The following is a 22,236-nucleotide window of genomic DNA, read 5'->3' as shown; positions in this document are numbered from 1 at the left end:
TTTTTTCCCCTCCATGCTGTTGGCAACCCTGCCTGCATTATTCTTTCCCCTCCTCAACTCATTCAGGCTCTTAATACTGTCCAACCAACCCAAGGCATGTTGTTTCACTGGTTTCTTTAATATTGCAATTTTTGTTGTTTTGAGCAGCTTTAACTCCGTTTGGAGAGAAAAGCAGGGCTTAAATAAATCCATATGTAGCATATTTGTTAACAAGGAGTGAACATTGGAGACCTGTAAACAATTGCATGCAAAATCCCACAACTCAAAACCTCCCTCTCCAAAGTTTTCTAAACACTCAGGCATTTGGAGCAGATTGGTTTCTCCACCCACTCCTCCACTCACTCCTCCCCCACCTTTGACACTCAGCTGTCTTCAATATTCCACGTTCCCAAATCATGGACAGTTTTAAAAGGAGATTAGTTCCATCAATGGCTATATCAATCATCGTGACTAAAGGCAACTCCATAGTCAGAGGCAGAAAATGTCTGAATACCAGGGCCAGGAGGCAACATCAGGGAAAAGCCTTAGACTCTATGCCTTTTGGAGCAGTGGACAATAATCAGGAGAACCTGGCTCAATTATCCACTCCTCCACATGCAATCTGCTAGGTGGCCTTGGGCCAGTCACAGTTCTCTTGAAATTCTCTCAACCCAAGTGGAAGCAGGCAATGGAAAACTCTCCAGGCCTGGTTCTCTTAACTCCATGCATCAAATTATTCTTAAAGGAACAAATCTTAAAGGCAGTTATTCTTAAGGGCACAGATCTCATTACACTCGGTAGTCAAGACTGTTGGCTTAGTCTTTAAACTGCACTTTTATCTATATAATAGGTCCAAAACTAATCCCCCTGCCCAATGAAAGAACAAAGTAATTCCCGGGACCACACACTACTAAAGAAGGGGGCCACGCCTTTGAGCCAATATTCTCTCCCCCCTTCCCCCTACTCCCTGCTGTTGCTGCTGCCACTGGAGGACAGAGAGGCTTGTTATTTCCAAGTATTTTCTGTTATTATTATGTCAAATATCAATATATCAGTGAAGAGGGTGAGTGAGCTTCTCATCTTTCACTTGAAGAAGCCAACAACATGGAAGTGTGGAGAGGGAAGGCATGGATAGCAGTGGGAGGGAGTGGGAAGGCTGGCTTATGGGCAGAGGAAATATGTCTGGGGAAAAGCTGTACTCACTGGCAAATCTGCCTGCTCTGGTGGTGAAGCAAAATTTAAATCATGCTAGAAGTGGCCTCACTTGCCGCAGAAAGAATGAAAAGTGAAAGCCGGGCTTGAAGAAATCTTGCTTTCTTGAAGAAAGAAGTACAAGAAATCTTGCTGCAATAGACACCATGCAGCAAACACGTTGTGCATAATTGGCTCAAGATTTCCAAGTCAATTCGTCCAAAGTATCTAGGACTGTTCACAAATAATTCACAAGTCATACCTACTGTTTTCTCTCAATAAAAATGTCTAATGTGAAGACATTCATGCACAGCTATCAAGAAGCTATAGGCCAGTCAGGGTCTGGCATCCCCCTATAATTACAAATGAGTTTTAACATATACACTTAATCTACTTGCTGTGGGAAACACCAGTGCAATACAAGCCCACATAGAGCAATCAACTGCTACATAAAGTGTGAAATGGCTCAGTGATGTGTACGAGGTTTAATACAGGTGTCTACAACTACAAGCAAAGCTTCAAGAATTCTGTCCTTTTTTAAGGTTCAGTGAATATAGTTTTTCTTGCATATTGCTTTCTTCTTTGCAATAGTGCAATCACCTTTTAGAAGTCCAGTCAGTCTTCCTCAATTTTATCCACACTCATGTAACTATAACTCCAGAATTGACAACATGGCTGAAGGAAAACTAACCTATCCTGTTAAAGAGATTTGCAGGGTAGAAATGCTCTTCGTGGCACGGATATAAGTAACATCACTTGGAAACCAATATCCCATTAAATCTCCATTAAAAGGACATTATTCTCTCCAGGCAGTTGGCAATTCTATTTACCCAGAAGGGATTCATATCCCTTAACTCATCCCTACAAAGCTGCCAGTGGCCAATTTAACCAGTACTGGTTATTCTGACAGCAACCCTCCAGGTTCTCAAAGATGTTTCCAGTTTTAAGTGATGACACCACAGATATAATCTTTTTACTTTCTTCATGCCAAGTATGCACTCTGCCACTCAGCTATGGCCTCTTTCCAAATTCACTGAAATCTGGCTATAAGAAACCAAAATATTGTGCTTTAAGAATATCACAGCTGATGAGCATCAACTAAACCAGCCACTGCTGTAGACCAGTAGCTACCCCTTCACTTCCTCCCCACATTAAAGAATAATGGCAAATGTAACTTCAAAACACAAGCACCTCACCACTCATCCAGAAAATCTTGATTTATAATTAATGTTACACAAGACAGGTTGGTTTATTTTTCCATGTGTCAAAGAAATTGACCTCCCTGTTTTTAAAAAATGCTGCCATCAAGTCACAGCTAACTTATGTAGGCTGACCAGACGTCCCCCTTTTGGCGGAACAGTCCCGCCTTAAAACAACTTGTCCCGCGTCCCGCAGGTTTTTTCAAGTGTCCTGGTTTTTGGAAGGCTGCCGCACTGCCTTCTGGGGCGCAAGGCAGTGCAGCAGCCTCCCGCGCGCGGCTGCAGGAGCACACGGCCTTCTGGGGCACTCCTGGGGCCTCCTGGGGCACTCCTGTTACAGGGCGGGAAACGGGAGCGCCCCAGAAGGCTGTGCGCTCCTGCGGCCCCGCACACGCGCGGCCGCCCACCTGTCCTGGTTCACAAAGGTGACCATCTGGTCACCTTAAACTTATGGCAACTTCACATGGTTTTGAAGGCAAGACATTCAGAGGGGGTTTGATATTGCCTGCTTCTGCCTAGCAACCCTATATTTCGTTGGCGGTCTCACATCCAAGTACTAACCAGGACTGACCCTGCTTAGCTTCATAAAATCTGACCACATAAGGCTGGCCTATGGTATCCAGGTCAGAAGTATCCAGACTTTAAGAAATTGGTCAACATTAGCCCAGAAGTTGTTTGTCTGGAACAGCAGAAATGACCACAGTCTACCCGTTACATCCACTTAAAGCCACTGCTTGCAAATGAAATCTGAACCTTTTTATATGTAAGAGAGCTGAGAATATAAAAACAACATTAACAGGATTTTTTTGTGGTAAGTGAAGGCATTCTGCTATGAAAGTATTGGCTCGATTGAAAACTGTGTGGTAAAAATGTGAGCCAGCTCTACAAAATGCAAAACATACACACTTGGGGCACTTCCACTGTAGGGCATCCTACCTCTCTGAGGGCCTGCTCCATTTTTTTGGAGAATGCTTCATGACATCAAGCACAAGTCGTTTGTCTGTTTTCCTCTCCTCTCCAGAGTCCATCCCTTTGCAGTTTCCCTCACCTGGTATAATTTAAAAAGAATGTCCATCAGGGAAACCCAAGAAGCTTCCCAGCCTCCAGAATCCACCTTACAGCAGATGGCAAAATTATAAATATGAAAGCATTCAGTAACTAGCGGCACTCAAAGCAGACAAACCGCATCTTGGTCTGTTCAGCTGAAAAATGACCACAATGCATTTGATGAGCAAAATTTATTTTTAATTATGGGAGTTGCATAATCAAAATGCAAACTTCTAGCCCCCACAATGCACGCACGCTGAGAATCACCAGTTCTAACACCACATTTATTTGCTGTTTTCAAACCACTCTACTGTCACATTAGAGCCTGGTTTAATGGAAATAACTTGTTTTGTCGACATTTAAGCTCACAAGGGACAAAGAAGTTTATTTGCAGTTGAGTCAGAACAGACACATGAAAGCAAAAACAGTGTAGCAGAGCTGTTGCTTTTAAGCCCTGCCGGTAGGCTTGCCAGAAACATCCTGCTGGCCACTCCTGCAATCAGTGTGCTAGAGCTTAGGCGTCAAACTCATGGCCCTCCAGATGTTATGGACTACAGCTCCCATCATTCCCTGCCAGCTGGCAGGGGATGATGGGAACTGTAGTCCATAACATCTGGAGGGCCGCAAGTTTGACACCTGTGTGCTAGAGGGTTCCTTGCTCTGATACAGCAAAACAATTATTTGAGAGATGGTGCTGGAAATCAGCAGCTTCCAATTATCTTTTTTAATAGTAAAATCACACCCATTGTTAACTTTAAAGACCATGGGAACAATCCAGCAAATATTTTTTTTACGTCAGAGCTGACTGTAGGGTTTTCAAAGGAAGAAATGTTCAGAGGTGGTTTTGCCATTGCCTGCCTGCCAACCCTGGTATTCCTTGGAGATTTCTCATCCAAACACTTTCCAGGGTCAGGGATCAGAGTGTCCCACTAAATGTACTAGAACAAAATTCATTTGAAGCTGCTTTGTCCTATTTGATCAGGAATGGTGGCCTCATCCCAACTGAGATAGGACAATTGCTACAAAGGAAAAAGTTGTTTAGGAAAACAGTTTATTCTCTCTCTTTAGATTTGCTAAACTTCAGGTGGAGATTGGAATTCTCCTGTAATTCCAATCAATCCCAGGCTTCAAAGATCAGTTCCCCTGGAGCAAATGGCAGCTGAAGAGAACAAACTCTAAGGTATACCATAAATATTAGGTATATAATATTCTCCTATATTTTCCGCCCCCCGTGGACCCCCTGTAGCACCCCCCCATGGCGCCCCCCTTCCCCCCTTCCCATACCTACCTAAGTTCCTTTCCTTTTCCTATAACTTTTTCAGACTGAAAAAAGGCCTATTTGCAGTTCAGGCTTAAAAACGGCCTGATGGGAACTATACTTCCCAAGAGACCTTGTGAGCCCCAAGGTCTCTAGGGAACTGTAGTTCCTCAGGCCATTTTTAGCCTGTACTGTGAACAGGCCTTTTTTTCTAGGAAAAGGAAAGGAAATAAGGTAAGTGTGGGAAGGGGGGTGAAGGGGCACCTCAAGGGGGTGCCGCAGGGGGGCAGGGGAAGGGGGAGGGGCCTGGGAGCGATTTTCCACGCCCCCAGGCATGCTCCCAGTGCACAGCGCATCCCCCCCGCCCCCTTGTAGCTCTGCCACTGGTTGATGTTGACATACAAAGCCCTAAACAGCTTGGGCCCTGCCTACCAAAGGAGCACCCGTGCCTGTATGTACCTGCCCAGGGACTGAGATCACAGGGGGAGGTGCTCCAGGTGTGTATGGGGAGGAGCAGGCAGGATATTCACCATTTGTCTACCCTTTATGGGTTTAGGTGCCTGGTAAAGACCTTCCGCTTCACCCAGGCATTTGGTTAGCCTCCCTGGAAACCCCCTCTACAGTTGCTGGTCTAAGGGGGGTGGGGGTTGGTGTTATTTTAATTTGCTGTTTAAATTGTTATATTTTATTCATGATGTTTTCATTGTGGTTTTCATTTTTTAAGCCGTCAAGAGACCTGAGTACGAGGCAGGGTACAAATATAAAAATAAATAAAAAATAAAAAATATTTTCAACCTATGGCCTCCCTAATCTGCAACTGTTGATTAAGTTATAAAAAATTAAGTGACATACACTATCAAACCACTGGTCCATCAGGTCCAATATTATTTAATTTGTTCTCTAAGATTTCAGGCACTGAAAGGTTTTCTCCCATGCAGGGTACCCAAGATACTTTAACATTTATTTATGGTACTTCTCTAGTGCTCTCACTCACTGCTCAAAGTGGTATGTAGTAGAATTAGACCAATCAGAAACTTTACATATTAAAACACTAACACAATTAAACATCATTAAAATCATGCCTGGAAAAAGCCCACCAAAATTTTTTTTAATGAAAAACACCCCCAAACGGAATAACAAAGCACCAGCCCTCCTATCCTTCACTTCAACTGGCAGCACATTCTGTAAGGATGGGGCCACCCAAAAATACTTCCTTGATACTTTTCACTGGAAGCGCTGGAGTGAACCTGCAAGATTGTCTGTGCAAAGAACATGCAGTCTTATTAAGACCTGACCCCTCCTTTTTATTATCTCCTTTAATAATGTGATGGTGGTGGACAGTGCTATCAAGTCACAGCTAACTTATAACGACCCCATAGAATCTTCTAGGCAAGAGAAGTTCAGAGGTGGTTTGCCACTGCCTGCCTCTTGTGTGGGCTGAGAGAGTTCTGAGAGAACTGTGACTGGCCCAGGGTCACCCGACAGAATTCATGTGGAGGAGTGGAGAATTGAACCTGGTTCTCCAGATTAGAATCTGCCACTCTTAACCACCCCACCACACTGGCTCACCCTTTAACAATGGGGATATTAATGTGGAATGTTGAAATTGGTTATACTAAACTACACAAACATTATCCAGTAAAGGAACAGCCAAGTCCAAAGCCATATTTTCTTTGATTTTTTGCTTTATTAAAATGACTAAATTTTAACATTTTGTTTTTGTTAACAAGAGTAGGCTTAAACAGCATTCTCGTAATTTGGAGCGATAGAGAGCTCTCAATCTGTTTTAGTGCATCGTAAAAAGAAATGCCACTGGGATCAGTTAAGACTGATGCAACAGAGAATGTTTATCATCGGAAAGGAGCCAAAACATAAAACCAGATTTTACTCGGTGTGCTCCGTGACAGGACGTCAATAAAAAGGGAATCCCATAAAACTAATAAGAGATCTGGCTTATTGGGTCAGTCAGCAAATGAAATACTCATGGCTGAACCGTTCCAAGTAAATTAGTTCAACTCCATTGGTATCAGTGGAACAAACTGCATAAGACTCAAGGAAGACAATAGACGTAAGTATACCCATAAAGGTAGCCATAAAAAGTAACACAATAAAAAACAAACAGAATTCTTTGTGTAGCACTTTTCACCACAAAGGCTAATTAAAAACAACAATGTCAAGCCGTTTTATTGGCATGTTGTGAAGTGGAAAGACAAGTACGTGTATTTTGAGTACAGGTACAAAAGAAAACCTTATCAAAAATTATAAATTTAAAGCAAGGCTGCATGGCATCCAGACAAAAGCCTCCCATTTACCTACCAGAAATGATCAGAACAGTATTTTCAAAAGCACTGTAAATAGGACTTTATGTTCACAAACTACTTCACTGTTTGAGTCCAAGACAGTGAAGTACCGGAATAAAGAGTGAGATGGGGAAATGGTTAAACTTGCCCTAAGGGACTCCATGTTTTCTCATTAGTTGAACACTACATGCATACTGTTTGCTAGTTGAATTGTAATTGTTATTATTGAGGTAAACTATACCAGGTAAGAAGAAACTTTTCAGCAAGAGGCTTTACACAACAGCCTGACAGTCTTTGACGAGAAGCATCTGAGTCACTCTCAGATCAGGGAAGGTTAACCTAACAGAATGAAGCTAATAAATACTGCCTGAAAAATATTGCCTGAACAATGTAATCTCTGCTATGCACACATCTACAAAGATCACAAAAAGGAAGGTTTATAGGAAAAATTTATAACACTGACACTTAGGCGTTGCTTGCCTGGTTGTTATACACCAGTGGTTCTCAACCTCCCTAATGCCGTGACCCTTTAATACAGTTCCTCATGTTGTGGTGACCCCCAACCCTAACATTTATCAATTTTACAGATGGAGAACACTGATGTACCTACCGCAAAGATAGTCTTAGAAGCGACCTCACTCGTGAAAGGGACGTTCCACTCCCCAAAGTGGGCTTTCCATACCCACAAGGATGAGCAACTGCTTTGTACAGGCGGTACACTTACACTGCAACTTTATTTGTTTGTACAAATAACTTTGCATTATCCCCTTGGTCTACTCTACATACTGGATTCAGCTAGGCAAGGAACCTGTGGATTTCCATGACAAGAGGGAGAGGACAATATCAGTGGTCCAGCCGACAATAGGATGATACCCCAATTAATATTTTGTCAGAGCAGAGAGGAAATAGGCTGGTGGACAGATATTTCACTGGCTAAGACGTCTGATCTATTAAAGGATTTTTTAAAACTCCACTGTGCTTAGCACAGTCTTCTAAAGACATCTCATTTCTCATCTGATACCCCTTGGGAGGGAAGGCAGGAATACTTCCCTTTCTGTGCCGCATCACTAATAAGCACAGTGAAAACAAAAGGTAAAATGTGTTACACTGAAGGATCTTTGTGGTGTAACAGGAACAAAATAATGTCTATGAGCACACAGACTTAACTCTCTTATTTCAGTAGAGTTAAGGAGGAGTAGGAGGCTGTAGATCTTAGCAGAGGATGTAGTCTGGATTGAAAAGAGCATAAGTTTCCCCAAGCACTTTCCAGACCATTGTGCACATGTTCCCATGAACCAGGCTCACAACCAATCTAGAATTACATGAATAATTTGTACCTTAGCCTACGGGAACAGAACAGATGAAGTTGCTTATGAAGACCAGTGGGAAGGCCTCAGAATTGAAAGGGGTCTGGAGTGGGGCTTGTGGGTTTCGTTAACCTTCTGCCTACCTGTCCCACCAATAATCTGAGCAATGGCTATACTACTTCAAGCTGTAGATAAAACTGTTACATTCCTAATGCTTACACATTTGAAAACATTACCACACTGGAAAAAACATTCCTTATTTGTGGCCGTTTTTCTCCCCAATGGGGACCCAAAGCAGGTCACATTATTCTTCTCTCTTCTATTTCATCCTCCCATGGGGTTGACAACTCCAGTCTGGGAACCCTATGGGAGGATAAACCTTGAGGTTTGGATTCGAAAGTCCCACAAGATCTTGACCTTCTCATTTTCCATTACTTTCTCTGGACAATGTTCCCACCAGTTCTTAGATGTTCTTATGTTGTAATTCTGGCATAAATTCCAGTGGATCATCTTGGCCACTGAGTTGTGTCTCTGTTTGTACTCAGTCTGGGCAATCTTTGTGCAGCAGCTGAGGACATGATCTACAGTTTCATCAGCTTCTTTGCACAATCTGCATTTTGCATCATCTGAGGATTTTTCGATTTTGGCCTTGATCGAATTTGTTCTAATGGCTTGCTCTTGAGCAGCTAAAATCAGGGATTCAGTTTCCTTTTTCAGAGTACCAGTTGTTAACCACAGCCAGGTCTTTTCGTTGTCCACCTTGTCCTTGATTTTCTCCAGAAATTGGCCATGCAGTGCTTTGTTGTTCCAGCTTTTTTTAATTATTATACGTGCAGAGTGGGGTAGGGTGGCCTTTTGAAGCTGACATATGGTGATTTTGTCAGCCCCGATTATTTTTAAGTGCCGTCCAAGGTCTTTAAGCACTGCACCCAGTGTGCCGATCACCACTGGGACCACCTTTACTTGTTTGTGCCAGAGTCTTTGTAGTTCAGCGTCTATGGCACAAACCAGCTGAGGTCGTCCCAGTGGTAATTGGCACCCTGGGCACCATCCCGAAAACACTAGGGCAGCACTGGAAACATCTTCGAATTGACAAAATTAACATCTGTCAAATTCAGAAGGCAGCCCTGCTGGGATCCACACAAATACTACGCCGATACATTACAACTTCCTAGGCCTCTGGGTGAGGCTCAAATTGTAATGAAGGTCAACAACTAGCTAAAGATCCTAGCAGCTGTGAAATCTACAATAACAACAATAACAATAACAATAATAATAATAATAATTTCTCTGTTCTGTACTACATCATCTGTCCCCTGCCTTGTTGTAGGAATACAATAAAGCTCAGGACAGCCCAGCCAGAAAGAAAAAGATTTCAGATGCTTGCAACAAGTCACAACCCTTTTGCCCAGCGTTCTAAAAGAAATCCATGCAATTTCCCAGAACAGCAAATTTCATACACCAACAGACCAAAGAGCTATTGGCTTAAAAAACAGGCTTCGGCTCTTACTTTAGTTTTTTTAGACATACTCCCAGCAGGGTCCAATCTGTAAACAAAACTAACATTTTACATTAATAAAAAATAGAACACACCATCAAACAAGCTGCTAGAAAAAGAACTAGAACTACCAAATGAAAACAGACTTTAAAATGTCTTAAAGGAAAATCAGGAGTCTCATAACCAAACAAAAGGGAAGGGAAAAAGAAGAGGAATATTAAACAAAAGTCTGGGAATAGAGGTATGTTTTCCATGCCAAAAAGAAAGCAGGCTTGATATTGAATAGAAAGGTACAAGGAGGGCATAAGGTGCCACCACAGAGAAAGCCCTGTCCCGAATAGTCAATTAGCTTCAAAAGGGAGAAGCACATACAAAAGTCTCTCTGAAGATCTTAAATTTTAAATGAATTAATTTTTACCTTGGATGAAGCAGTTTGCTACCCTGTTTCTCCGAAAATAAGACATCCCCTGAGAACAAGACGTAGTAGAGGTTTTGCTGAAGTGCTAAATATAAAACATCCCCCAAAAGTAAGACGTAGCAAAGTTTTTGTTTGGTCGAACAGAACACCAGAGCATGCAGCTGTGGAGTGGAAAAATAAGACATTCCCTGAAAATAAGACTTAGCGCATCTTTGGGAGCAAAAATTAATATAAGACACTGCCTTCTTTCTGGAGAAACATGGGTATGTTGGTCAACACTAGACAGTTGTTACCAGGTTGATTGCGGACAGTCAACAGAGAAAGGTTGGTATATATTAGTAGTCTAAATCCTATTCCTTTTCCCTGTTTGTGCCTGTGATGTTTCAGCAAGTGAGACATCCTGGCAAGTCTCAGAGCGGCAGAAGCAAGAGAATTCCTAGGAGGGCCTGAACCATGTAAGAAAATATCTTAAGACAACAAACATGTAGGAAATAGCAGCCTCTCCCTTCATAAGGCCAAAAGTTTTCTGTTACAGAGCTATTATGTAAGCAGATGAGATCTCTCTTGTGACCACTTGCTAGGGAAGGGTAGCCTTAGATTGGGGAAGACAAATGAGACAATAAAGTTTCAAGACTCCCTCTTGATTTCCCTCGTAGGTTTTGCTGAGGAGAAACTCTCAATAATCAGCAGCAGGAAGTCTCTTTAAAGGCAGGGGTCCCAACACTTAAGAGTGCTCTATAGGCAATTCAGCTTTGGCTTACCGGTACCTTTCTTGAGAGCCCACATATCAACGGGTTTTTTTTAGAAATTAAGCTATGGAATCAAGTAGGGCTTTTGCCCAGCAACGTTTCTAGTTGGTCTTTAGAGATTTGACTGGCTCTGTAGATTTAAATATATATATTTAAATCTACAAATATATATATATATATATATATGTTATTTTGGCAGCAGCTGCCACCACAATAGAAGATCTCCTCTGTGTGACTGAAAGTAAACTGTGGTGGCCATTTTGTGGCTGGCTCTGCCTCCTACAGAAGCCATTTTGTGGATGTGCCCAGCATGCTGTCCAAAGATTCCTGCAAGCTCAAAAGGTTGCGGACTCCGCTTTATGGTGCCAGCAACCTTTAAGGTTGAAACTTGATCCCAACAAAGTGGAGGTGCTAGGTGGGGGGGAGGGAAGGTCCGACTCAAGAACTAGAATATCTCCTGCATGGAATTGCACTCCCACTAAAGGAGGAGGAGATTCGTAGCTCCAATGTGTTGCTGGATGCAGACCATCTGGTTAAATAGGTTGGATAAATAGATGGCAGCAGTAGTGGCCAGGGGCACCTTTCACCAGCTTTGGCCAATGACCCAGATTGGCCTTTCTGGGGCAAGAAAGATCTTGCAATTGGTGAAAGGCCTGGTAAGAACATAAGAACATAAGAACAAGCCAGCTGGATCAGACCAAAGTCCATCTAGTCCAGCTCTCTGCTACTCGCAGTGGCCCACCAGGTGCCTTTGGGAGCTCACATGCAGGATGTGAACGCAATGGCCTTCTGCGGCTGTTGCTCCCGATCCCCTGGTCTGTTAAGGCATTTGCAATCTCAGATCAAGGAGGATCAAGATTGGTAGCCATAGATCAACTTCTCCTCCATAAATCTGTCTAAGCCCCTTTTAAAGCTATCCAGGTTAGTGGCCATCACCACCTCCTGTGGCAGCATATTCCAAACACCAATCACACGTTGCGTGAAGAAGTGTTTCCTTTTATTTGTCCTAATTCTTTCCCCCAGCATTTTCAATGAATGCCCCCCTGGTTTTCTAGTAGATATTGTGAGAAAGAGAGAAAAATTTCTCTCTGTCAACATTTTCTACCGCGTATGCATAATTTTGTAGACTTCAATCATATCCCCCCCTCAAGCCGCCTCCTCTCCAAACTAAAAGAGTCCCAAACGGCTGCAGCCTCTCCTCACCCAGGGAAGGTGCTCCAGTCCCTCAATCCTCATCCTTTTGTTGCCCTTCTCTGCACTTTTTTCTATCTCCTCCAATATCCTTTTGAGATCGCGGCGACCTTTTGAACCTGGACACAGTACTCCAAGTGCGGTCGCGACCACTGCTTACTACTTATATAAGGGTATCGACAATCTTTGCAGTTTTATTATCAGATTCCCTTTTCTAATGATCCCACAGCATAGAGTTTGCCTTTTTTTTACAGCTGCCATGCATTGAGTTGACATTCCCATGGAACTATCAACTAAGACGCCTAAATCCCTTTCCTGGTCTGTGACTGATAGCACTGACCCCTGTAGCGTGTATGTGAAGTTTGGATTTTTTGCCCCTATGTGCATCACTTTACATTTTGCTACATTGAACTGCATTTGCCATTTCTGAGCCCACTCACCTAATTTATCAAGTAACATCTAGACTAGATTACTGCAATGTGCTCTATGTGGGGCTTCCCTTCAAGACTGTCCAGAACCTACAGGTGGAACATAATATTGAAGCCAGAAAGGTGAACTGGAGTGTCTCATGGTACTCTTGCTCTCCAGCATTAGATTCTTCAAGAGAGCAGCAAGAAATGGCTGCTCTTGTCAGGCTCAGCAACCCAGTAGATGAGGCCTGTCACCTTCAGAGAGTCCCAACTCAACATGGATGGCCAGTCTGTCTCTTAGGCAGCTTCATGTGTTCACATTTGTTGCACACTTTAACTCAAGGCTTAGCGAGATAATTACTGAATGTGTTAATGCAATACCAAGGACACATGTAACAGATAGGCAGCTGGAATAGATGTAATTATATTCATCTCTTTTGAGGGGGGAAAAAAGGTCAGGGACCTCTGCATTTCTCCCCTCCAGCACTGGCAAGCACAGCCTTCAAAAGAACTAGGAAAGCACAAAGGGAAAAGGTGAACTGAACAGCATGGCTTTGTTGCTGTGGTACAAAGCCTAACCTGAGTGTTTGCTTAAGACTAGACGAGCATCTCTAACAGTACACCATTCAATGGTCTGCCTCAGTCTAAAACATTAAAATGACTAGCAGCATTTTAAATACTTTAAATGGCACAATGGTGGGAGGGGAAGGCTGGGACTGTATCATCCATCAGCATTAACATGACAAGTAATACCCAACGACTGCCCAATTGTAATTATCCGATGAAAGGGTCTATACAGGTATAAAAAATCAAATGCTTGGAGAAAGTTAACTACGCTGCAAAAAAAACCCCCAATAGTATAGGGTAAAAGAGGTTTAGACACATCACAAGAAATAAGCATTTACTGAGCTAAATAACCATCTGTCTCAAAAATTCAAAACCTTCTGGGACAAAGACAAACTATGCTTGCTGTGCCTTTGATACTGGCAAGTTTTATGTGATCTAACCAGAGCCTGTGTTGAGTACAACAGATGGGGCCATGGTAAGGCAACAGAAAGTATACCCACTATATGTTCCAAAGAATGGCACAGGATTGTCCAAGGTCACTCTGAAACTTTTTGTTTTTTAATTTTTGGAGGAAGATGGTCTTCTAGAACTTCTTAATGCATAAGCAAGAGTAGGAGAAGCTTCCATGTAGTTTGTCAAGTATGCGCTAGCTGAAGCTCTGGCGCTTCAGATGTTCATGGACTACAATTTGCATGAGCAGGGGCTGATGGGAATTGTAGTCCATGAACATCTGAAGCGCCAGAGTTAGATACCCCTGCTCTAGATTGATCATGCATTGAGCATGGGGTTGGACTAGACGCCCTGAATGGCCCCTTCCAACTCTATGACTCCCTGCTTTTTGCTTAACCATTAAGGTGTCAAATGTTATGTTCCCTTTAACTACAACAAAGGTCAACCTGGAACCTGAATGCAAAGGTCAAAAGAGTCACATGACTTCATCTTATTGATTGGGGATACAAAGCAATCTTTGAATGGCTGCTTTCTTTCCTGTCTCTCTTCCTTCAACTGCACAACAGATGTTGCTGAGGAGCGAAGGGATGGTGAAGGGAAACAGAGACAATGGTGAGGACTGTCCATGGAAGGGGAGAAAGGAATTTCCAACGGCTCAAAGCGGTATTATTTTAAAGAAAAGACAATAAGGAGGCTTGATGGATGAATGATTTGGCAACGCAATAAAGAGTCTCCAGCCAGAGAACACATGCATTGCTGAAAATCAACAGTTTTCTCTCATCATGCACGCAACCTAATCATGCTTACTATCAACATAATACCACCCTGGCCAGGATCCAAACAGCACCAGCTTTAGAGCTTAGCCATGCCCAGTGGAATTTCCCCCCTCTTTCTATGTGTCTGTGAACAACACACTCATCTGCCTCATGCCACATCACAAGCCGCTTCTTCCAGGGCACCAATTTCACAGCTGTATACTCAAGTGATCGAGTCAGACACAAGGAACTGAAACTGGGGGTTTCAATAAGCAATGCAAACACTCTTACTAACAAGCTATATTCTCTCTGACAATACAAGTCCAGAAGTCATCCGAGGCATGTAAAGTACCATAAGAAGAGCCCCATGCTGGATCGGAACAGGGGTCTGGCAGTCTTTTCTCTGATGGTAGTAAACTTCAAACCCACAAGCATCCCTCCGCTACCCCTCTCCTCAATAAGTGGTTGCAAAAGGTAGAGAGCAGAAATGTTCCCCAGAGACAAAGCAGTGCTCCAAGTCAGCCCAAAGTAGCTGTAGTGGGAAAAATTAAGATCTGACAGGAGAAGGGGCAGTAATCAAAAGAAGTTACCTTGGAAGGGTTGAGTCTAACAGGAGTATGAATTGAAGATCTGAGCAGATGAGAGTTGTTAGGTTAAGTTTCCCTACCTGAATGTACTGAAATTTACAGCTGGGTGTTTCTGTGTTTGGTGTTTAACTTAGCTGCAAGAGGAGTGCTGGGTTGATGTGATAAACTTGCTCAAGGAAGTGTTTTCCTGAGTCATGTACTGTGTAAAACATAACCTACCACAATCAAGTGTTAATATTTACTTCAACTGTGTGGGATTTTTTTCTGAAATATATGTTGCAGTTGTTCACTTCAAAAAGTGAACCTTCTCATGGGTGTCAGTTTTACCTCAGTTACCAATCTAGGTTTGGGTGGATAATTCTTAGGCTCAGATCCTATCCCTTCTAGCCCATTTTTCTCTTTTTAATTTTCTATGAGGAGCAGCGAGGTAGATGGGAAATTGTACCTTGACAGAAGGGGAAGATCCTGTGGTGTAGTAGCTAGCCCCCAGCAATCTATCACAGTGGCCTTCAGGGCATCCTTTCTTCAAAGATGGAGGTTTCATTTAGCCATCATGGCTAATAGCCGTTGATGAAGCCACCTCTAATCTAGCAGCTACCACCACACCATACAGCTTTAAATTCCACAAAGCAGTATGAAATAGTGTTTCTTTACCTCTGCTCAATCTATTTATGTATCATTTATATTTTAATTTTAAAATATTTATCAATCTACCTTTCCTCACAATAACTGAGTCTCCAGAGGGATAACAGTAAAAAAAAGGTACATAAATGTATTCTAAAAACAGAATTAAAACAATGATCAGGGGAAAAGCTTTAAAAATGTTTACTGCTTTTGAACTTTGGTGCCCTCAATCTAATTTCAATTTACTTTCTCCATACCATTCATAATTTAATACACATCTATCACATCCCTAATTGTTCAGTGTTTTCAATCTACTTTCTCCATACTATGGGTAATTTTATAAACATCAATTGTATCCCTGGTTATTCAGTTCTTTGGAACAGAGCCAATTATCAGCTCCTGTTGGGTCATAGATACACTTCGCTGTGGTATGCAGAGTACAAAGACCGAGGTGTAGATAAACAACTTTGCCATCTGCTGATGCTCTGGAAAAGCACCCTGCAAACTACCAGGTTTACCAGTGTCCCCTCCTTCCCTGCTGCTGTCACTGCTAGTTCTAGGTCAATGAGAATAGGTCAATGTCAGAAAATTATTACTTCCTTACTGTGACCACAGACCTAAAAATAGAGAAATAAGGCATTTTGAAAAATAGTATGGGAAAAAACACCCGACGACTTTATTTTCCACCAGCGCTGCTGTCAGACATGTTAAAAGAGGCGTAATTCCTCCCAAGTTAATTATTCCTTTACCACTGCAGGTAAAACCATCATCTAATTCTACATGTTTACTCAGAAATAAATCTCACAGAGTTCAATAGAGATTACTTTTAAGCAGGTGTGCAGAGAATTGCTGCCTAAAAGGTATAACCAATGACAACCTTTGCAGGCCTATGAGATTTCATAAATTGAGCAAATGTGTAAGTAGTCTCTTCAGAAACCAGCTCTGGAAATCTCAGACCACCATTTTAGCCCCTACTGGAGAAACTGGTTGGCTGGTTGGTGAGACTCTGCTCCATCTTCCACATCTGAGATTTTTAAAGGGAAACAACCCTAGACTTACTCTGTGAGACCTGGTTATGAACCATGAACTATTGCGTACGATTCTACAAATGTAGGGCTGCCAGTTCTGGGTTGGGAAATCTTTGGAGATTTGGGGATGGCTAGATTTGAGTTTGGTTGTATTCTAGAGACAAGATTTTTAGGGTATAAGCTTTCGTCAGGGATCTGACAAAGGGAACCTCTCTAAGGTGCTACTGGACTTGAATCTAGCTGTTCTACTAAAGAACAACATGGCTACCCTCTGACATTATCATCATGGATGTTTAGGGAGGAAAGGGGTATGATGCCATATAGTCTATATTACCAAGAACTAGATGTTACAAACTTCGGGCATTTGCCATGGGGAAGAGTTCTTGGTAGAAAGTTGTAACTAAATGTGCAGCAGGGTCTGATTTGGATTGGGACTGCTGCATGGAAGAGGGAATAATTCCTGCCTTTTTGGTGACTAAAACCGCCAGGGTCTGCAGGGGGGAGTGTTATATCCTCCATTGGAGCCAGAATATACTGACTATTTGTACATGCTGACTTGCAGAGAGCACATAATGCCCCCCTCATCAGCCTCCACATTGTGAAGATAAACAAAGGACCATATAATCACCCCTGAAATCATTGGAGGAAGGGTGGAATAAAATTGTGATTTATGGTAACCGGCTAAGAATGTAGCTGGTTCTGTTTAAGCTTGCTATGGCTCAGTGGTATGGAGAAGTTCCTAGGCAAAAGCCTTGCTTTGTATGCAGAAGGTCCCAGTTTTAATTCCTGGCGTGTCCAGTTTACAGGATCTCAGATAACAGCCCTGGAAAAAGATCTTTCTCTGCCTCAGTCCATACAAAGCTGCTATCAGCTACAGCAGATAATGCTGAACTAGACACTATGATCTGACTTCTTATAAGGCATTCATATATATTTTCATGGACTTAGTGTACATACAATTCCAAATTTTTGCCTATTAATTACTGACTTTTAAGAATTGCACATCCTGTCACAGACTTGATGAACATCATCACCTGAGGTTAGTATGTAATCTTAGGACTGCTCCAAAACATTGTATGAAACAAAATGATGCTTGTCCCCAAGTGTACATCCACCCAGGGGCTGCAGCCATCCCTCTATCTCTGATAAGTGCATATAAGAATTTACAAAAAATGTGTTTACTTCATTTACATTACAGCTTCAGATGTACACTTGAAAGCACAATGTATAAACTAGATCCCAGATGAGATCCTAATGAGCCATTTGGGGCTCTGTGAGCACAGCTAGCATAGTGTAGTGGAAAGAATGTCGAACTAGGATCTGAGAGAACTGGATTCAAATCCTAACTGTTCCATGAAGAACCACTGGGTGACCCCAGGCCAGTCAAGCTCACAGAGTTACTGTTACAAGGATAAAATGGAGGAAGGGAGAACTATGTTGTTAGCAGCTTTGTATCCCCACAGGAGAAGAGCAGGGTATAAAAGGAATAAATAACAACAGTTTATGTGATTGGCAAGTATGGTAGTATGGTAGTATGGTAGATTGGTAGTATGAAGCCACTGGATTGGCCAAGCTGGCTACAGAGATGAGGAGCCTGGACATATTTGCATGCGCAACAACATAGTGGGGAGCTGGAGAACACACAGAGCAAGTCTACATTTAGGTACGATTGCAAGTGCCCTAGCAGGTACTGAAAAATCAAAATCTAGATTACAGAAACTGCTCATGGTAGAAGGCATTACAGCAGTACTTGGGAGGAAGAGGCTAAATGTCTCTTTTCAGTTCAAGTTGTGTTTGATCTTCCTTCTCCCTTTACATGTTGACTTCTCTGCTGCTTGTGTGTGTTCTCATCTTTAAACATAAACTTTTGATCTATTATTAAAGCCTTGGCTGGCCGCCTCCTCTTACGAACAGTCTGGAACACCGAGACACTGCACAGTTTTTTAAAGGGAATGGTCGAAGGCAAGACTCAGTTGTGAGACAGGTGCAGTCCCAAGATTCATTTTCAAAGCTTAGCTTCAGAATATGCAAAGCAACTTGGATAATGGGTACTAGCTTAAATTATTGCCTATCAAATGAAATCAATGACCATTTACACACTTCGCATTCAGCATACAATTCCTTCAGGTTGGATTCTCGATTGTATACACTTTTCCCCTCTTCAGAACTCACTGTGCTTCAGATCAGACTCTCCACGACGTTTCTGGAACTGGTTAAAGTGAGATTTTTTTTATCTCCCTCTGCAGGGAAAGCAAAAGGAATCAGAAGCTTCCTTCAGGTTTTTCTGTTTCTCCCCACCTTTCCCCGCCCACAAACCATGAGTTCCACCCACTCCTCTGGTTGGCATTTCAGGAGCAGCAGTGAAGTTTTTAAAAACTTTTTTATTTAAACGATGTAGGTCTGTCTCAGGAGCGAAAGACCATAGGAACACCCCCCCCCCTTTGGAAGTTGCAGAAACAACAAGGAAGCACAGGGAGGGGGGCAGGTAAAATGGCAGCTTAGTTCAGCAGGAATACTGTGTAAATGAAAAAATATGGGAAAACCCCATCACAGAGCAAACAGCCTCAGAGTAAGTTCTACATGCATAAAGGGCCAAAATGTTCAAATCTGCTACTATCTTTCCAGGATGCCATTACTTCCATGCTAGGTCCATGGCTCAGTAACGGAGTACAAGCAGAAGATCCCAGATTCAATCCTTGCCATCTCCAGTTAAAAGATGATTGGGGGCAGAATGAAAATGACTCTTCCCTAAGGCTTTGGGGAGCTGTCAGAAAAGGCAGCACAGGTCAGTACAAGCTAAGGCGGCTATCAGATTGATGGTAGCTTCAGATGTATCTTCATGTGACAAAGGAATGGAATAAGCAATTCAACATGCTGGCCACCTCCAGAGGAATATAAGAAATCTGTTAGGTTTCTTTCCATGGCAAAAGAAACAGAAGGACTCTCTTCACCAGCCACGTACCACAGATGACTGTACTTGGAACCTGCAGCAAGCTGGCAAACATTTATTTAGAAATGGATAACCAGCTTCTTGACTGATGTCTTCAAAGCAGTTCACAAACACAGGTTAAAGACCAATCACCACTTCAGAAAAACACTGTGAGTACATGACTGAGGCCACAAGAATACATTTCCCAGGCAGGCTGTAAGTCTGTTCCTTCCTTTTATATCACAAACTGGGGGGTGAGTTTGGAAACTATGTAAGTGAATAGTTTCAGGTGGGTAGCCATGTTAGTCTGTAGTAGCAGAACAAAATTAAAGACCAGTAGCCCCCTAAAGACCAACAAAATTTCCCAGGGTAAGTCAAAGCTCACTTCATCCAGTATCTGACAAAACTTTGATTTAGGAAAACTTGTATCTTGGAAAATTCTGTTGGTCTCTAAGGTACTATTGGTCTTGAATTTTGTTCTACTTAAGTGGGCAACACAATGTATTGAACGACTGACTGTTCAGAATCAGTCGTAGAGTTCTTCTAGTTGAATACTTTCCACCGCCCCGTTTATTTTGCAGCAACTTGATACTCGGTTCAGCAACACAAAGGTCACATGGCTCCACTACCATGTCATACAGACTCTTCCAGGGGAACCAATGAGCTTCATGTCAAACCCAGGCCAATCTGAGCTGCACACAAAGGTCCTGAAAGCTCAGTTCACGAGATGCAGTCCAACCATGAATGTCTTGCCCACGCATAAAAAGAATGTCTTGCCCATGCATTTACAGTTTTTGTACCAGGCCACAAAATACGGGAAAAGTCGGCATAGAATCCAGTGGAATTAGTTGGAAAAGTACTCCAAGGCTCATCCGAATTTCTTTCCCCTGGAGTGAATCAGCTGGCTAAAGGGGATTAAGCTCATGATAAAGGCTGCTTTTCCTAAATGTCCTGTGAGCAGAGTAACCTTTCTAATTAAAATGGTCGAGGTGGTATATTGTGGGTGGAAAATATAATCGCATGGCATGTTTGCACTGCAACTACTAGTGGAGCAAGTCACACATGCGACACGCTGGATGTATTTAGTGTCATTAAAAGTTGTGGTTTACAAAACGTGGTTTCAACAAACCTTGGTTCCTTTGATGCTTGAATGAAGACGGTCCAAACTGGGGTTTGCTGGGTTGTCCTAAAACATGACTTGCCCCTCAGCTCCATGGGGCAAAACCCAGAAGTTGAGGCCACCACGGCACAAGGCTGGCATCAAATTGGATGCCAGCATGGGGTGGGAGGTGGGCCGAGGCATTCCCGAGGTGCAGCCAACTATAGTCAGCTTCCACCTGGGCTTTTGTGCCACAAGAACCATGGTCGGCGCCCTGGACTAAGTCCATTTAGCCCCACAGAGGGTTTTCAGGTGGCCAGTGAGGGTGTTGTTGTTTTTATGCCTCCCTGCATTGACTGAAAGCCCTCTGGAGGCAGAGGCACAGCACAGCTGTCACTGGCTGCCTTAGGCTTTGGATGGGGCAGTCCAGGACCCCAAACAAAGTTGGTTGTGGAGCTGGTGGAAAAAGGACAGGGAAGGGAGGAGCATATTGTACTATGGGGTGGGGGGTTGATGTGGCAAAGGAGGCAACCATAGATGAGGGTGGGGTGTTGATTCCAGGGAGAACAAAACATTTGCCCCTTCTGCATTGTTCTTGCAGCAAAAGCAATTCCAGCAGCAATTATTACAACTCAGGAAAAAAACAAAGCAGAGGTTGTGAGAGAATAAAAGGAATCAGAAGTAAATATTCAGGGGTAAAAAGGATAAATGAAACAAGAATGGATTCAAGTACAGGAAGACTAGCACATAACATGAAGATCAAGAGCAATTCCCTTAGGAGACTAAATAAATAAATACATCTGGAAACAGAAAAACACAGTTTGGAATGTTTGAGTTTGTACAACGTTACCGACAGCAGTGTGAGAAAATATGAAGCAAGACTGTGTTTGTTTTAGCTGTAGTCTGGTTGCTGTCTCAACGGTCTTTTCCAATTCTGCCCCAGTTTATGCAACTCTAGTTATTCTACAGTATAATTGCTTGATAATTATGTAGAGAGTTGCAAATTAGGTAACTGTCATCATGTGCATGAACCAAGTGTTCAGTGTCTCCTTTTCAATGAGGGATGAGTCACACCTGTACCTGTGTTATCTTTCTAAGACAGTGATGGTGAACCTTTTCGAGACCAAGTGCCCAAATTGCAACCCAAAACCCACTTATTTATCGCAAAGTGCCAACACAGCAATTTAACCTGAATACTGAGGTTTTAGTCCTGTGTGCACCCGCTGCTCTGCCCTGCACTGCTCCAGTGCCTCCACCCCACCCCTCTGCCTCCGCCCCACCGGCTCAATCAGGGGCCAGCCTGCTCTAGCCTCCAGCAAGTCCTGTGCACACCACTCTGCGCCTCTCTGGCATCTCCGCCTCCTCTCCCCCCCCCCCCCCGCGGGCATCAGCCACCCGGAGCACAGGCACCAGGCCTGCCAGCCAAGTCCTCCCTGCTCGCTGCGGGGCATTGTGCCCAGCAACCCAAGCCAGTCTAGATGTGTATGTGTGCAGGGGTGGTGGTGATTTTCCACCCCCACCCCCCATGATGAACTCTGTGCGCGTGTGCCCACAGAGAGGTCTCTGAGTGCCACCTCTGGCACTCGTACCATAGGTTCACCATCACTGTTCTAAGGAAACAGCATGTGATTTAGGGTAAAAGAGATCAGA

At 43.1% G+C, this 22,236-nt stretch overlaps 1 protein-coding gene across 5 annotated transcripts in view; it reads right to left on the bottom strand.

Moving 5' to 3' along the window:
* EXTL3 (exostosin like glycosyltransferase 3) overlaps window positions 1–22,236 on the bottom strand; it is a 178,447-nt gene that overhangs the window by 153,929 nt on the left and 2,282 nt on the right. For 2 of the 5 annotated variants that reach the window (XM_048517072.1, XM_048517089.1), the window contains exon 2: window positions 3,306–3,417. The exons of the other annotated variants lie outside the window; for them this stretch is intronic. The gene's annotated coding sequence lies outside the window, so the exon portion shown is untranslated. The remainder of the gene's footprint in view (window positions 1–3,305; window positions 3,418–22,236) is intronic. 5 annotated transcript variants of the gene reach the window in all.

This window comes from Sphaerodactylus townsendi, linkage group LG01 (assembly GCF_021028975.2).
Source record: "Sphaerodactylus townsendi isolate TG3544 linkage group LG01, MPM_Stown_v2.3, whole genome shotgun sequence".
Taxonomy (NCBI): Eukaryota; Metazoa; Chordata; class Lepidosauria; order Squamata; family Sphaerodactylidae; genus Sphaerodactylus; species Sphaerodactylus townsendi.
Note: the sequence above shows the minus strand (reverse complement) of the source record. Positions and strands in the feature narration are given on the sequence as shown.